Below are 13,902 nucleotides of genomic sequence, written 5' to 3' on the forward strand. Positions count from 1 at the left end.
AGGAACAATCAAAATCATTTGAGTATTCCTTGCCCGAGAAAATATTATGAAATTCACAGTGTTCCCATAAATTGACAAGCAAATTTTAGGCACAAGCGCATACAATATCACTAAGCGGGCTTTGTCTGCTATAAAGGGTAATGTTTAGGAATTCACAAAATGATACATCTGTCACATAACAGAAGCTACTGGAAAGCTATGCTTCACTGAGATTAATACAAGTGGCACATATATTTCAATAGTGCCAGGACAAGATAACATTGCAGTATATCTGTGCCTCATGCCAGTAGAAAATTCCATAACAGTACAGAATCATGGCAGCTTCATTTCTGCTCTAGGTAATGAAAAGCCTGTGGATACAGACCATGAAATACACTAAGTGAGACCACTCTGTCATTGTTAAAATTAGCCTTTAAATAGATGAAACGTCATCCACAACTCAGATCAGGCAAAGCACTGTGTTAACAAAAATGGCATGTAATAATTAGGCTATGGCTAAGAAAATTAGAAATATAACCCAGAAACAGCATTAAGAAGTGGGCTTGCTTTAAAGCCTCCAATTAATTTTGATAAGCATAATGCAGACATTTGGAGGAAAACAAATCCTTCGTGTCATATCGCGTTTGCTCATCTAAACATTTTAGACAATTCTGCAAATCCACCATTGATTAAGGCAAGCAGGGGCTGATGGAGAAGAATGCCATGTTTCACAGTCAGCCATGGATTGCCAAATTGTTTTGTGGTGTAATTGCTGTTGCAATGATTAGAGGTTGCATCAGGTCTTTTGAACAAATTCTGATACATTCAAACACGTATACTAAAATAATTATGCAGTCCTGATATGAAATCAATAGTTCCAACACTATCCTGTTCTTGCCGAGCATGGTCTTTTGCTAATTTCGTTTATTTACTGGAAAAATACATTATTTCCCTTCTTTCTCTGATGCAATTGCAAACTCAGAATCTATAAGACAACAGGAAACAAGGTTTTAAGTGGCTGTACTTTCTGGTAAATAATGTTGTCTTTGGGCCCAATCCTTTTGTTAGAACAGGGATGAGGATGAAATAAGGAGCTCTGTGCACTTGTAATCCATGGCATTTTTCATGCTTTGCTGTTTCTATTAATGATCACAATAGTGCTAATAGGAGAGCACCACCAAAATGTGGTACAAGTAAATGTCCTGCATTGTTTGTCAGAAAGGCATCACAATAAAGGTAGTGGTTGTTGTTAACTTTGACTATGATATCCCTATGAATAAGAGATCTCCAAATCACCATCAACTGGCCTGCTCAGGTCTTGCAAACTTCTTTGAAAGAGTTTTTCCATGTTTAATGTGGATTTCAACTTTTCTTACTGAATTCTACCTTGCCAACTGCTGTTGCCTTTTCTATTGAGCCATGACTTCTCATGTTTGTTTGGTTGCATGCTGCAAGTCACTTCTGGTCACTTCTGGTGTGAGATAATCAGCCATCTACAAAGAAGTTGCCCAGGGGACGCTCAGATGTGTTACTATATGGATAGATGTATTGATGTTATATTGCTGTATGATGTACTGTTATATTGTTGCAGTTGCCCTGATTACTGTTTTAATTGCTAATGCTGTCCACTTTGTATACTGACTTGGCTGTAAACCGCTCTGAGTCGCCTACAGACTGAGATAGAGAGGTATACAAATAAAGTAAATAAATAAATAAATAAATACTATCCTGCGGGAGGCTTCTATCATGTTCCCTTCATGGTCATGAGTCTCATGGATGTGGCTCTTAATGAGACATGCCACATTATCACATGATGTCTGCGTCCTACACCACTGGAGAAATTAGACTGTTTAGCCGATATTGCCGGGAAATAGCAGCCAATAATGAAAGGACTAAGGCAGTGACATCTCCGGGCCATCCCGTTTGGATATCAGCCAGCATACCAATGCCTTAAATCAAGAAATAGTTTTCTAAGATCTACAGAAATACTTGCAGGAACACCTCAGCAAGCGAGAGTCCAAAAGTAGCAAGCTAAAACACAGAACCTTAGCCCATGGCTTATACCAAATGAGAGACTTCCTCCTGGGCACGCAGAAGACTGGGTGACTTGGAAGGCACCCAGTCTTCTGTGTGGTGCCAGACTGCACTCTGGTACCACAAGATGCAGAGCCAATCTTAAGAAATGGGGCCACAAAATGGAGTCCACAACATGTGAGTGTGGAGAAGAGCAAACCACAGACCACCTGCTACAATGCAGTCTGAGTCCTGCCATATGCACAATGGAGGACCTCCTTATTGCAATACCAGAGGCACTCCATATGACCAGTTACTGGTCCAAGGACATTTAATGTAATGCCATTTTAAAGTGTTTTTTAAATACATTACAACTGTACCCTTGGTTTGCTCCTCATACAATAAATAAATAAAAGTTTTCTCATGATATAGCCAAAGTATGACAGTCTCCAGCCCCTTTTACACTGCCATATAAAATCCAGATTGTCTGCTTTGAACTGCATTATATGTCAGTGTAGACTTATATCATCAAGTTCAAAGCAGTTAATGTGGATTATCTCCTTTGGTAATTTGGATTATATGGCAATGTTTAAGGAGCTTCAGATTAGTGGTTGTGAGTAGACAATCTCTCATCTATAGATTGATTTTTCTTGACTGCAAACTTTTGTTTTCTTCACTTGATTTAACTAGTTCTATTCTTAGAAAATAGTGCCTGCTGTGGGAAATGTAGATAGAATGCCAGGCAAGGGGAAACAGGGTGGAAGCCATAATTTACATTTAAAAGGCTTCTTATAGATAACAGAATAGTTGTTGCAAATCATGAAAGTGTGACAGGCAAGTGATATGTAGTCCCTGAACACTATTTTACATCTACTCAACAAGAACAACAACAACACATACACACAACCCGGACACACTGTTTCCCAATTTTCCAGTCAATTCTTCACTCTAGAACAAACAAAAAGTTCCAGCTGTTGGAAATTGAATAGTGCCCGCCCAACCAGAATACTCACCAAGACCATCCTGTAGTTTCTAAACCAAAAATTCAGCTAAAAAAAATTAAAACATTAATCTTCCCCTCCGTTTATAGGGTTACAGGGATAAATTGGCTTTCACCCACTTGCAGTTTACTGTTGCAAGTGAATTCAGCCATGGACAGCAGAAAGTATAGTCATCAGTCATTGGTGCGTCAAGAAAAGGATTCCATGGTTGAAAAAGTTTAAGAATGCCTGCTTTGAGAACCAACATCTAAATGTAGACTTGTGCTGTGGGAGACTTTTGTATCACCTATGTAACATTTGTATGGCAAAAGAAGCAAAGAAAAATACTTGTGTGTGTACACATACATGTGTGTTGCACAACTGCAAACAACCAATTAGTACAATAGCACCACTAAATGAGTAAAAAAATATTTTTCTATCTTTAGTCGGTTCTTTTCAGAGTGTCCATTCACTCCCCTAAGATTTAAAATCTCTTACATCTTGGAAGTAATACTGGCATAAATGCAGGTGTCAAGACTGCTCTTTCCATCTTGCTCCTTAAATCGAAGGGTTAACACACTTCTCTTTAAAGACAGCACCAAGGCTCAAGGGCAGGACAAAAATCAATATTACCAGAGCCTATGAGACTTTAATTGTCCATCACAGCTGCACTGTTTTTTTAAAAAAAACCTCTCTGCATTATTGATTCCTCACCTTTTCCCTATAAAAATAAAAGATATCCAGATCCTTATAAATGAAACAAAAACATCTGCTTACAGGCATGCATACAGATAGCACCATGAACAGATTTTCACTTAACTTCTTATTTTCATAGTGGGAGAAGAAAAAGAAAATTGACATGCTTGTGCCTATTGGTGCTGTAATCTCAAAAGAAGTCTGAAAAAAGTATATCCTGCTGTCTCTTGTAATGCACCCCAATATGCCATCTATTTATGAGCCATCCTGACAAACGTACAGCCTGATGAAAGAAAATGCTTTACATTCAGTACTATGCAACTGAGTAGATTGTCAGAAATATGCTAGATTTACATTTTGTGCAGCATAAGCAGAGAATCCTAGACAGCAATACACTGATCTTATATACATTTAAGTAAAGAGACCTTCCCTGAATAGAGCAGAACTGACTTCTAAGCATGCACACATAGAATTGGCTTGTGAAGCCTAAGTTTGTGAGACTGTTGCAACAGGTCCTCGATTCTTCCTTTGCCCCAATTCCGTTGAGCAAAAACAGACCAGAGACACACTGATAAAATATATGTTCGGTGGGGCTTTAGCACAGTTGGTTAATCACCAGCCGCAATACATCACACCAATCAAAATGTTGGTAGTTTTAAGTCTGGGTCAGGGTGTGCATCCAACCTTTAGCCTATCTCACTGTCCATCTAAGCAGTTTAAAACAGCCGTGAGTTGTTAGTAGAGAAATTAGGCACTACTTAAGCAGAGAGGTATTTTACGGCACCATAAAAAGGAAATTCCAGAAAATGCTGGCAATCAAAGAAAGGAGGAAGTAATAATTGAGGATGAAGCAACAGCACCCCCCTGTGGCTAGAATCGAGCACAACCTCCAGAACACCGAAGCTGGGGAAAATGCCAACATATACCTCTATCTGTTGTCTGTCCTGTCTGTTTAATAGCATTGTATGTTTGTCATGTATGTGTTCTGTGATCCACCCTGAGTCCCCTTCAGAGTGAGAAGGGTGGAACATAAATGTTGTAAAAATAAAATAAAAAATGTGTACTACTGCACATGTTTGTGCGTGTATCTGTCTCTCTATTTATTCCTTGTCCCTGTTTGTTGCTGTAACAGACTTCCCCCTGCAAAGCATTGTCCTTCAAAGCTACTAAGGGCTTGGACCCTTTCCACACAGCTGAATAAAATCCCACATTTTCTTCTTTGAACTGGAATATATGGCAGTGTGGACACAGATAACCCAACTTAAAGCAGATATTGTGGGATTTTCTGCCTTGATATTTTGTGTTACATGGTTGTGTGGAAGGGACCTTAGTGGCAATCCTGGACCAGAATGACTTTTGCATTTCTGTGGAGAACTATCTACTTATTCTGATTCAAGTACATTTGGGGAAGGGCTGTCTTAAACATTTGGCTGACCAAGTTGGAGCAGCAAAGAGCACTCCTCCAAACAATGAAGGTGCACAGTCCCCAAGGCCAACCATGTTATCTTGACATAGGAGGCAGAAAATTGCTCTCAAGCTTTCTGTATGCAAGATCTTTCATGGTATCGCAAGTCCATTCCCTAAGACAGCTATCTCATTTTGCTTTGGACATCATTTATATGAAATTTCACAGCAACTGGCACATGACTGCATGATATGCTTCCAAAAATTTGGAAACCTCCCCATTGGCTTTTAAAAAACAGCTGCATTGGAGACTAGGGCCACTTCCACACAGTTGAAAAAAATCCACATTGAACCTGATTATGTGGCAGTGTGGACTCAGATAACCCAGTTCAAAGCAGATATTGTGGATTATTTGACTTGATATTCTGGGTTATATGGTTGTGTAGGACCCAGTTTAGACTTGTGCTTGGCTCAAGTATTTTCATTTCATCCATTGCTCTTGATCAGCAAATTTGAATTACTTGCGAGATGTCACATATCCTCTGATGTCTGAACAGTACAGCACGATAGACTCTAATTTTGCCACACAGCAGGTGGAGGTATATGTTGAGCCAAGAAATGAAAGCTGTCACAACAGAACTGTAGATTGTGAAAAGAGATGTGGGAATTTTCTGGACAGGGCAACCTGGCAATGCATGAGACCTTGGAAATTAGTTTCCATAAATCAAAACTATCTCCTTATTTCTTTTACATCCCTTATGCTTGTCCAGTGTATTTTTAATGCAACTGCATATTTATTCCTTCAGCATTTCTTTGCCAGATTAAAAACCTAGCTGATGACAGCATAGATAATCAAGATTCTGAAAATTTAATTGGAGCCCCTAGTGGCACAATGGGTTTAACCCTTGTGTCAGCAGGACTACTGACGACAGGCCAGCAGTTCAAATCCAGGGAGAGCAGGTTGAGCCTCCCACAAGGATGGTAAACATCAAAAACATCTGGGCGTTCCCTGGGCAATATCCTTGCAGATGGCCAATTTTCTCAGACCAGAAGCAACCTGCCATTTCTCAAGTTGCTCCTGACATGAAAAAAAATGAAGAATGTATGATGCTATTTCTCTGTCATTGGAGACAGGAACAGGGAGAACATGCATCTCATTAACAGATTGGATTAAAAGTCTTGTTTTATTATAAAACTAGCTTGGGGACCCAGTGCTGCCCAGGTTATTTGAGAAAGGCATTGATTGTCTGTGCTCCAAGTTGGCTGGGTTCAATGGGTGCAGGTGAAGTGTAGCTCCATGGCCCATCGTCCTCCAAACCACACCAAAATGTAGTCATGAGGACTCAGGGTGCCAAGTTAGGTTTCAGTCATAGGTGTGGGTTGCAATGGTCTTAGGAAGTGAGTGAAGTACTGCAAGTCCCATCATCCATGTTCCATTGGCCCACAAACCCCACCCAGATGTAGAGTGGATCATGGGGGTTCTGTGTGCCAAGTTTGCTCTTGATCAGTCATTGGTGTGGGTTGCAGTGGTCTCAGGAAGTTACTGAAAGTACTGAAAGTCCCATCATCCATGGTCCACCCTCCTCCCAACTGCAGCAGAATGTAGAGTGGGCCATGGGGGCTCTGTGCGCCAAGTTTGGTCTTTATTGGTCATTGGATGAGGGTCGCAGAGATCTCAGGAAGTGAGTGAAGGTACTGCAAGTCCCATCTCCCATGGTCCATCCTCTTTAAAACTGCACCACGATGTAGAGTGGGTCATGGGAGCTCTGTGTGTCAAGTTTGGTCTTTATCAATCATTGGATGATGTTTGCAGTGGTCTCTGTTAGTGAGTGAATGTACTACATGTCATATCTTCCATGGTCCATCCTCCCCCAAACCGCACCAGAATGTTGAGTGGTTCATGGGGGCTCTGTGTGCCAAGTTTGTTATTTATCAGTTGTTGGTGGGGTCGCAGTGGTTTGTGGGTGAACAAGCATTTTAAAGTACTACAAATCCCATAATCTGTGGTCCACTCCCAAAAACCACCCACCCCCAAAAACCACACCAGGACGTAAAGTGGGTCATGGGGGTTATGTGTGCCAAGTTTGGTACAGTTCCGTCGCTTGTGCAGGTCACAGTGGCCTGTGAAAGTGGCAGCCAATCAGAAAGCTGCCACATACATACCCACACACAAACATTCAATTCACTTTTATTATATAGATAGATATTGGCTGTAAATTCAGATTTATGCTAAATATACTAATAGTTTCGCAAAAGAAAGGCAAAATAACTCTTAATAATTAAATAATAAATTTGACCCTTAACAATTAGAGTTCTGTGATGATACTTCTCCAGAGAGTGAAACTGTTGCAAACAGAGATGATAGCATCTTGTTGGTGATTTACATGCACTTCAATGTAGCTTATGCTACATTGATCTCTTTTGGGATAGGACACAGAGGGATATTTTCTTGCCCTCCGGTGACTAGCAGGGGTTGCTGCTCCTCCTTCTTAGAAGAGGAAAGGAGAGGTATTGTAACCATAAAGATCTGGCTACACTCCGGGGGAAAGAAAATATGGCATGTTCTCATTTCAAGGCACGCTAATTTCTCCCCTCTTTGCGCAAGCTGAGATCACCTGCTTCTCTATCGTCTGAATAATCTATCCCCACTCTCCCCTTCCCCAACAATATTCAACAACACCATTGACTCTTCCTGTAATTTTGTCAGCTGTCTGAAAGTGAGAGGACTAGAACTTGTACAGGTAGAACCACAATAATGAGAAAGCTATCCTTCACCAACCTAGTGTCCTCCGTGTGTGCTTGACTACAATGTGTATTGTAATCCAGAGCATTTGGAGAGCAACAGGCTGTGCAAAGGATGGACTACACAGTCAAAATCCATGTAACATTGCAAAGAAGAAGCAGGCTTAAGCAAAAGGATGACAGAAAGGAGACAACACCTTGGATTATGTACAAATTGAAAACTGTTCGTAAAATGTTACTGTTTCCCAGATATGCAGACAGATCATTGCAAACAGCCTTGCTCACAGTTTTATTCTGAAAAGAAAGTTAATTTCTGGCTGTATGTTTTTGGAGTATTTTTTAAGCTATAAGTTTCTATTTTTATTACATATTTGGCTGGTATTCAATATATTGGGTTATCTACCTAGAGGTTTGAGGATTTAGCAGAATAGAATAGATAAGGGCCCAATCAACAGATTGTAAGATTATTTTCTTTTTTATTCTCTGCCTTTTAACAAGGTGATAGATTAATTAACTGATAACTTGAACATGTCAAAAGAATATTGTTTAAACTTTTCCTTAAGTATGAAAAAGTTACCACCTATTGTTTAGGAAGAGAAATTCTATCTTGATAGGATTAATTTACTTTCTAAAGATCAAAAGATAGCATAATATCTTTAGATATGTGAATCTCTCTGATTATTTGTGAATCAATGGATGCTGACAGGGCTGCCAACTGATCAGAAAGAATGCATCAACTGCTCTTGCACCTTTAACAACAGCTTGATTCAGAGACATTAAGGAAGACAAGCTTTTAATGATCATTAATTACTATTGTTAAGCAGAGGAACCCAGAAATGTACACACTGAATTTCCTTAAAAAAGGAAATACCCAAATTATTAAATACATTTTTGTTTGTATGTATGTGTATATATGCAGCTCTGTCATATTATAAGCACAGAGTGATTAACAATAAACATAATATTAAAGATATAATACTCTAAACTCAGGATATCTCTGTTAAATGTGCTGGAAATTAAAACTTTCTCTCAGATCCATTGTAAGAATTTGTGTGTAACAGAGCAATTTAAAGCAACCATGGATAGTGAGATCCAGGCTGTGGATAGCAAAACTTGAAGTGTGGATATTGAGTCCTAATAAGTGGATGCCGGTACCTGCTGCAGGCTACCCTGTGGATCCATGAGCCTGGTGAGATGAAGTAGCTAAAAACCAATATTCCCAAATAAATCTCACCAAGTTGAAGAAGAAGCCACTGAGGTGTTTTATTCAGATGAAAGTGATGGCAGCTTGCAGTAATGTTCCAAAGAAAGCTGAGATACCATAACATTGCAAAACAGACATTTTTATACAGTACAGTTCTTTGAAATTCCCAGCTTTGCTGCATTGGCTAGGCTCAGTTGACAACACGGAACAGAGAGGAAGGATTTCCTGCAGAGTCGGGATTGTGGTGCCCACTAACCAATAGGAGAGTGTTCCCTGCTTCCAAAGCAGATTTCTGCTCTCCAATGGCTGGCAAGGGACAGGAGAGTTCGGGAAACAAAGGAAACAAAGGAGTCTTGAGGTGGTTATCAGGTCCCAGCTGAGGGACAAAGAGGGCCATCGGGTCTCATTCAGTCTATGAAAAAATTCATATGAATTTTTGTCCTGGCATTAAATGTTTGCGTATATATGCTGTGCTCTGCCCTGAGTCCCCTTCAGGGTGAGAAGAGCAGAATTTAAAGGTTTTAAATAAATAAATAATAATAAATATTGTAAAGATAATAGTGATATTTTAATGCATTTTATTGTTATTTAATTGTTTTATCCCATCCTCCCCACTTGTATAGCAAATTACAGAAGTTACATTTGAAATATCCATCTGACTTAATTTTTCCACTCCACATTTTAGCACGTTCTCTAAATAATTCCAAATTGGTTCTCACGTCTCTTAATTATTGTAACCTTTTCAATTTTATCTATATTGTTCCATTTGCAATTTGTTATTTCCACATTTAACATACTAACTATATACTTATACCAATTTGTCAGAGTCCATTTTGTTTTATCTTTCCAACATTTCACTAAAACAATTTGTGCACATGCTACTAATTTGTCAACCAATTTTTTTCTTTTTGTATATTCTTCACTCCTGTTATCCTTGCATGTATTACATTTCTATTAACTATTTATTTATTTATTTATTTTTATTTACTTTGCTTATATACCGCTGTTCTCAGCCCGAAGGCGACTCACAGCGGTTTACACCCAATAAAAACAGCAATAATTCAATGCACATATAACAATTGACCACTTAACACATTATCCACTTAATAAACAACAAGCAATTACACTAAACAATTATTACAATAACCAACCCAATCGTCTCATCATCAAAGCGTAGTCCAGGTTCGTCGTCCATTGTTCCATTCCTATGTTCAATTACCAATATTGCACTAGATTACTCGAACGCCTGCACAAACATCCAGGTCTTCAACTTTTTTCGGAATGCCATGAGAGATGGTGCCAGCCTAATGTCCGTAGGAAGGGCGTTCCACAGCCCAGGAGCCACCACCGAGAAGGCCCTATCTCTCATCCCCGCCAACCATGCTTGAGAAGCTGGCGGGATCGAGAGCAGGGCCTCCCTGGAAGATCTCAAAGTCCTGGTGGGTTCATAGGCCAAGATGCGGTCAGATAGGTATCTTGGGCCGGAACCGTTTAGAGCTTTATAGGCCAGCGCCAACACCTTGAATTGAACCCGGTAGCAGATCGGCAGCCAATGGAGCTGGCGCAACAGGGGGGTCGTATGCTCCCTGCGCTCTGCTCCTGTTAGAATCATGGCTGCCGCACGTTGGACTAATTGAAGCTTCCGGGCCATCTTCAAGGGCAACCCCACGTAGAGAGCGTTGCAGTAGTCTAGGCGGGATGTGACCAGAGCGTGGACTACCGTGGCCAAGTCAGACTTCCCAAGGTACGGGCGCAGCTGGCGCACGAGCCTAAGCTGTGCAAATGCTCCCCTGGTCACCGCTGAGACCTGGGGTTCCAGGCTCAGCGATGAGTCCAGGATCACACCCAAGCTGCGAACCTGCGTCTTCAGGGGGAGTGCGACCTCATCCACCACAGGCTATTTGTAGATTGATTTGTAGATTCTATTTATTTCTCCTTCAATCATTCTCCAGTATTCTTGCACTCAATGGCATTCCCATATCGTGTGAATAAACATCTCTCTTTGTTCACAACTATGCCAACACCTTTCCTTTATCCCTGGTAAAAAAAGTGAAAGTTGTGCAGAAAAATTTGCCAGCCTTCATGGCAAATTGGCAGGGCAACTGGACAATCCTGACACCCCATGTCCTGACTTGCCAGCAGTGGTGCTTTTTCATTACATGTAGGGAAGCATCCCCCCACACTGGCCCCATAGTTTCCAGTGGAACATGGGAAGCATTCAGTGTTCTGGGTGCAGCATCATAGGACGCTTGCACCCTAGTTCGTTAATGGAGCCCTGCTGGAAGTGAGCCTACGTCATGTGATGGGCAGCATGGGGCTCCATCAATCAGCTATGCTGCAAACATCCTAGATTTCTTGCAGCCCATCATGTGATGAAGTCCCAAAAGGTATATGCTAGCATACATTTAAGTCCTTCTTTATTTTTTTCATGTCAGGAGAGACTTGAGAAACTGCAAGTCATTTCTGGTGTGATAGAAACAGTGAAAAGGGGAGATATGCCCAGTTAAATGCGCAATTCCAGAGGTTAGCCAGAAGAGATAAGGAACTATTTTTAAATAAGCAATGCATGGAAGTGGAAGAAGACAACAGAATAGGAAGGACAAGAGACCTCTTCCAGAAAATTAGAAACATTGGAGGTAAATTTCAGGCAAAAATTGGTATGATAAGAAACAAAGATGGCAGGGACCTAACAGAAGCTGAAGAGATCAAGAGAAGGTGGCGAGACTATACAGAAGATCTGTATAGGAAGGATAATAATATCGAGGATAGCTTTGACGGTGTGGTGAATGAATTAGAACCAGACATCCTGAGGAGTGAGGTTGAATGGGCCTTAAGAAGCATTGCTAACAACAAGGCAGCAGGAGATGATGGGATCCCAGCTGAACTGTTTAAAATCTTAAAAGATGATGCTGTCAAGGTGATGCATGCCATTTGCCAGCAAATATGGAAAACACAAGAATGGCCATCAGACTGGAAAAAATCAACTTATATCCCCATACCAAAAAAGGGAAATGCGAAAGACTGCTCAAACTTCCGTACAGTGGCCCTTATTTCTCATGCCAGTAAGGTAATGCTCAAGATCCTGCAAGGAAGACTCCAGCAATACATGGAGCGAGAGTTGCCAGATGTTCAAGCTGGGTTTAGAAAAGGCAGAGGAACGAGAGACCAGATTGCCAATATCCGCTGGATAATGGAGAAAGGCAGGGAGTTTCAGAAAAACATCTACTTCTGCTTCATTGACTACTCTAAAGCCTTTGACTGTGTGGATCATAATAAATTGTGGCAAGTTCTTGGTGGGATGGGCATCCCAAGCCACCTTGTCTCTCTCCTGAGGAATCTGTACAAGGACCAAGTAGCAACAGTAAGAACTGACTACGGAACAACAGACTGGTTCAAGATTGGGAAAGGCGTACGGCAAGGCTGCATCCTCTCACCCAACCTTTTTAACTTGTATGCAGAACACATCATGCGATGTGCAGGGCTGGATGAATGCAAAGCTGGGGTGAAAATTGCTGGAAGAAACATTAACAACCTCAGATATGCAGATGACACCACTCTGATGGCCGAAAGCGAGGAGGAGCTGAGGAGCCTTCTAATCAAGGTGAAAGAAGAAAGCGCAAAAGCCGGGTTGCAGCTAAACGTCAAAAAAACCAAGATTATGGCAACAAGAATGATTGACAACTGGAAAATAGAGGGAGAAACCGTGGAGGCCGTGACAGACTTTGTATTTCTAGGTGCAAAGATTACTGCAGATGCAGACTGTAGCCAGGAAATCAGAAGACGCTTACTTCTTGGGAGGAGAGCAATGTCCAGTCTCGATAAAATAGTGAAGAGTAGAGACATCAGACTGGCAACAAAGATCCGCCTAGTCAAAGCCATGGTATTCCCTGTAGTCACCTACGGATGTGAGAGCTGGACCTTAGGGAAGGCTGAGCGAAGGAAGATCGATGCTTTTGAGCTGTGGTGTTGGAGGAAAGTGCTGAGAGTGCCTTGGACTGCGAGAAGATCCAACCAGTCCATCCTCCAGGAAATAAAGCCCGACTGCTCACTGGAGGGAAAGATACTAGAGACAAAGTTGAAGTACTTTGGCCACATCATGAGGAGACAGCAAAGACTAGAGAAGACAATTATGCTGGGGAAAGTAGAAGGCAAAAGGAAGAGGGGCCGACCAAGGGCAAGATGGATGGATGGCATCCTTGAAGTGACTGGACTGACCTTGAGGGAGCTGGGGGTGGTAACGGCCGACAGGGAGCTCTGGCGTAGGCTGGTCCATGAGGTCACGAAGAGTCGGAGACGACTGAACGAATGAACAACAAAGAATTGGCTGTCTGCAGGAACATTGCCCAGAGGACACCTGGATGTTTAATTTTTTTTTTTTACCATCCTTGTGGGAGGCATCTCTCATGTCTCCGCATGCAGAGCTGGAGCTGACAGAGGGAGCTCAACCCGTTCTCCCTGGATTCGAACCACTGACTTATCTATCAGCAGTCTTGCCAGCATAAGGGTTTAAACCATTGCACCAGCAGGGGCTCCAGTTCAAGTTATATGCCACCAACAGGATGTCAGCTAATGTATGGAGACCAAAGACAAAGGCTGTCTAAAGAAGAGTTAAGGAGTACTGTTCAAACAGAAATCCATAATTTTAAACACATTAGGTAAAGGTAAAGGTTTCCTCTGACATTAAATCTAGTCATGTCCAAGTCTGGGGGTTGGTGCTCATCTCCATTTCTAAGCCAAAAAGCCTGCATTGTCTTTAGATGCCTCCAAGATCATGTGGCCAACATGACTGCATGGAGTGCTATTACCTACCCACTAGAGCTGTAGCTATTGATCTACTCACTTTTGCATGTTTCTGAACTGGTAGGTTGGCAGAAGCTGGGTCTA

The sequence above is a fragment of the Anolis sagrei genome, chromosome 1 (assembly GCF_037176765.1).
Source record: "Anolis sagrei isolate rAnoSag1 chromosome 1, rAnoSag1.mat, whole genome shotgun sequence".
NCBI classification, from domain to species: Eukaryota; Metazoa; Chordata; class Lepidosauria; order Squamata; family Dactyloidae; genus Anolis; species Anolis sagrei.